The sequence below is a fragment of the Cebus imitator genome, unplaced genomic scaffold (assembly GCF_001604975.1).
Source record: "Cebus imitator isolate Cc_AM_T3 unplaced genomic scaffold, Cebus_imitator-1.0 Scaffold8, whole genome shotgun sequence".
NCBI lineage: Eukaryota > Metazoa > Chordata > Mammalia > Primates > Cebidae > Cebus > Cebus imitator.
In genome coordinates this window covers 7602022-7606924 of record NW_016107323.1, presented here as the reverse complement: position 1 = coordinate 7606924, position 4903 = coordinate 7602022, and the positions used below count along the sequence as shown (strand labels likewise).

The following is a 4903-nucleotide window of genomic DNA, read 5'->3' as shown; positions in this document are numbered from 1 at the left end:
AGAAGAAAGAAAAGGTATAAAAAGGTTATATGGCCCTTTCCATCTGGCGGCAGCCATCAGGTAAGCCAAATGGGTGCATACAAGTACATCCAGGAGCTATGGAGAAAGAAGCAGTCTGATGTCATGCGCTTTCTTCTGAGGGTCCGCTGCTGGCAGTACCACCAGCTCTCTGCTCTCCACGGGCTCCCCGCCACACCCGGCCTGATAAAGAGAGCCGACCAGGCTACAAGGCAAAGCAAGATTACGTTATATATAGGATTCGTGTTTGCCGTGGTGGTCGAAAACGCCCAGTTCCTAAGGGTGCAACTTACGGCAAGCCTGTCCATCATGGTGTTAACCAGCTGAAGTTTGCTGGAAGACTTCAGTCTGTTGCAGAGGAGCAAACTGGACACCACTGTGGGGCTCTAAGAGTCCTGAATTCCTACTGGGTTGGCGAAGATTCCACATACAAATTTTTTGAGGTTATTCTCATTGATCCATCCCATAAAGCTATCAGAAGAAATCCTGACACCCAATGGATCACCAAACCAGTCCGCAAGCACAGGGAGATGCGTGGGCTGACATCTGCAGGCCGAAAGAGCTGTGGCCTTGGAAAGGACCATAAGTTCCACCACACTGTTGGTGGTTCTCACGGGGCAGCTTGGAGAAGGCACAATACTCTCCAGCTCCACCGTTACTGCTAATATAAGTAAAGTTTGTAGAATTCATACCTAATAAACAATTTAGGACAGTCATGTCTGCTTACAGGTGTTCTTTGTCTGTTAAAATTAGTCTGCTGATTGCTTCATGAAGGCTTTGTCAAATTAAGAAAGTTAAAGTACAATAATGTTTGAAGACAATACGTGATATATGTTGTTTCTAATAAGATAAACATTTTTGTCTTTCCTTTATCTTATTGGGGGTTATATGTCAGTGTATAAAACATACTGTGTGGTATAATAGATTTAAAATAAGCTCTTTAAAAGAAGAGTACTGAAACTAGTCCTGTAGATTTGTCTGGTGCATGTGATGAAACCTGCAGCTTTATTGGGGTGATGGCAATCCTCTGCTGCTTTAAAGTGGCTGGGATTGTATTTCAGTTTGGCAGGTACAGGCTTTTTAAGTTGGGCTTTGCTTTAGAAGTTGTAGGGTGGGAGGATGACATCTTAACTATGTCATGATTATATTTAGAAAATTAGGGGCACAAATCTGGGTTAGCCTGAAGAAAATTGCCTCGGTCTCCACAGTACCATCTTAAGTTCACATGAAAGATAAAACTCCTGGTTCAGTGCCATGGCTTCATGGCATTCATTGGTTACTGGTAATGGTATTAACACCAGTGTGTTTTGAAATTGAATGTTAGATAAAGTTACTAGCCTCAAAGTTGGTAAGCTAGTAATCAGTGCTAGGGTGGGAAGCTGGCCAGCCAGTGACCATCAGATAAATATCTTTCAAGTGTAAGCTTAGAAGTCAACCCTAAAATACTTAACCATAACACTAATTTGTGATCATGAACCCCTTCAGTCACATTGGTGGGGAAAATAGTTGGCTAGAAGTTCCTCATTCTTCATCCAGTCAGTCTTAAAATAACTTGGGTTACCCACTGTGTCCACTCCCATAGACTTAAAGAAAAGTCATCCGAGTACATGGTTTCTAACCGTATGTGTTTTCTGCAGTTATTTCTCTTGTTCCTGGCCAAACTACCCTAAAAATCCATAGCATTCCACAAAGTTGGGCCATCACCTGTGCTCCCGCTTTGGCTGTAAGCAATACCACCACAATGCAGTTTTGTTTGCTTCATGTCTTTCCGGAGGCTAGGCTACTGTTTTCCATGGTGAATTTGAGTGTCAAGAAAAAACAGGTAGACAGGAAATTGCCCAACTGTAAATTCTGACTGCTGACTTAATTTAAATGCTCATTTTTCTGAACGCAGTTTTCTCCTATCTTCTCTAGGGGTTTCAAAAGGCTCAGTTAATTGATTTCCAGGAGGTACTCAGCAAGTTCATAAAAGTTCTTGAGGCCTAAATTTCTTCTCAAGAAAAGATCTTAAGTAATACATTTTATTGTGTAGAGGTTCAACTAAAGGAATAAATGTCTATTAAACTAAAAAAAAAGTTATATGAGAAAGGGTTAAGGTTTCCTTAATTGGAAAAGACAAGATAAGGTTGATTCATTTTGCAGAAAGCAAAAGGAGAAAATATGTGTTAAACTTGCCTTGAAATTGACTGCATTGTCCTCAGGATTTAGCAATTCTGAATAATGCCTTTTCACCTATTCCCTGCAGATGGCAGCCTTTGTCACCAAAACTTGGTTCCTCTCACAGGGTTGACCCTGAGCAGAGGAGACAATGCTATTCTTTCACTGGCTCTAGATCACTCAACAAATATTTATTGAGCACTTACTATGCACCTGAAGCCAGAAACAGCAGTGGTCAAGCAGGCACCAGCATTGCCCTCTCAGAACTTCCAACAGTTCTAGAGCTTCATTCCAAGGAGCTAAGGGTCCTCCCAAGAAAAGCTTCCATGAGAATGGGCGTTCAATTACAGAAGACTTAACAAGAGTCAGAAACAGAATGCCTTCTCAAGCAAAAACGATGTTGCAAAGGACATCATTCACCACCAATTGCTTTCCAGGCCTACTTGCACTTAAAAAGAGGCTTTCATAAGTTCTACCCTCAGAGAAAAGAGCTAGGATTTTTAAAAATTATGATTTATTTATTTTGAGATGGAGTCTCATTCTATTCCCCTGGCTGCTGTGCAGTGGCGCGATCTAGGCTCACTGAAACCTCTGCCTCCCGAGCTCAGGCGATTCTTGTGCCTCACCCTCCCGAGTAGCTGGGACTACAGGTGCCTGCCACCACACCTAGCTAATTTTTGTATTTTTAGTAGAGATGAGGTATGCCATGTTGGCCAGGCTGGTCTTGAACTCCTGAGCTCAGGTGATCCACCCACCTCAGCCTCCCAAAGTGCTGGGACTACAGGTGTGAGCCACCATGCCTGGCTGAGAGCTGGGATATTTTATATGTGTGTGTGTATATATATATGTGTGTGTGTGTGTGTGTATACATATATATAGTATATATATGTATATATGTATATATTTTTTTTCTGTATATATGTATATATATATATACTATATATATGTATACACACACACACACATACACACACACACACACATATGTGTATAATTGAAGGCCCATTCTCATGGAAGCTTTTCTTGGGAGGACCCCTCAGCTCCTTGGAATGAAGCTCTAGAACTGTTAGAAGTTATGAGAGGGCAATGCTGGTGCCTGTGTTTATATATTTATATTCCTTTTAGATGGAGTTTTGCTCTTGTTGCCCAGGCTGGAGTGCAGTGGCATTATCGCGGTTCACTGCAACCTCCACCCCCTGAGTTCAAACGATTCTCCTGCCTCAGCCTCCCGAGTAGCTGGGATTATAGGCTTGTAATTACAGTGCTTGACCACTGCTGTTTCTGGGTCCAGACACACCTGCCACCACACCCAGCTAATTTTTGTATTTTTGGTAGAGACAAGGTTTACCACATTGGCCAGGTTGGTCTCAAGCTCCTGACCTCAGGTGATCCACCTGCCTCAGCCTCCCAAAGTGCTGGGATTACAGGCGTGAGCCACCACACCCCGCCAGTGGGATATTTTAAATTAAATGATTCAAACTTAAAGCTCTTGGAACTTTCTTCTGAGCCTTGAGAGGAATGTGGTCATGTAGTATGCAGTTGCAACTTCTGCTCTGTCCTGCAAGTGATTGTGACCCAGTAGGCCAGGTGTGGCGGCTCACAACTGCCATCCCAGAATTTTGGGAGGCCGAGGCGGGTGGATTACCCAAGGTCAGGAGCGAGCTGGAGAGCAGCCTGGCCAATATGGCAAAACCTGGTTTCTACTAAAAAATTAGCCGGGTGTGGTTGTGGGCACCTGTAATCCCAGCTACTCAGGAGGCTGAGGCAGAAGAATCACTTGAACTCGAGGTGGGGGTTGCAGTGAGCCAAGATCATGCCACTGCACTCCAGCCTGGGGGATAGAGTGAGACTCTGTCTAAAAAATAAATAAATAAAAAAGAAAGAAATTACCTACTAGCACCAGAGATAAGACCCTCTAAGGACATTACTCCTCTTCACAGAATGTTAAAGCAACTTCCTTGAAATGTAGCAAGCTGTTTTAATCAAATCACTGTAACATATGTATGGGCCTTATGTGGAAAATGTTGCAACTCAGCTGAAACTGTTTCTATCTATGTAAGTGAAACCTTAGCTTCCCCCTCTTTCCAGCATTGACCCCATTTCTTTGGAGTCTGTGTTTCCAGGTGACCATCCTCAAGCCTTGCAGTAGAATAAACTCCATACTTAATCATATTTTCTGAATCTCGTTATTCAAGTTTGACAGATACTAAGGGGCATTGTCACCAATGCAGAAAGAAGTGGCAGGGTTGTGGGTGAGTGAACAGGAGGATTTAGGAAATACAGACCAGGGATAACAGTTCAAAATGCCCCACCAGTTTTTAAGCCAAACATCCTTTTTAAGAAAAATTATCCAAATTTTGGAAATAAGACCAAGACAGGGCACTGTAGTCCTTTCAATGTCATCTAGGACTTTGTTTCACAAGCTCAGGGATCAGCAAACTCCGTAAATGTCCAGATAGCAAATATGTTAGGCTTTGTGGGCTGTCTCCTGTCTGTTGTCTACTCAACTCTATTGGTCATCATGGTCCTCAATCTCTGTACAGCAAAAGCAGCCTCAGGCGATATAGAAATAATTGGGTGTGGCTGTGTTCCAATAAAACTTTATTATAGGCCAGGCATGGTGGCTCACACCTGTAATCCCAGCACTTTGGGAGGCAGAGGCGGGAGGATTGCTTGAGGCCAATAGTTTAAGACCAACATAGTGAGACTCCATCTCTTATTTTTCTTT

At 43.0% G+C, this 4903-nt stretch overlaps 1 pseudogene; it reads left to right on the top strand.

The window, feature by feature from the left end:
- The first annotated feature begins 54 nt into the window (after positions 1–54).
- Positions 55–1582, top strand: LOC108313658 (annotated as a pseudogene).
- The last annotated feature ends 3321 nt before the right edge of the window (positions 1583–4903 follow it).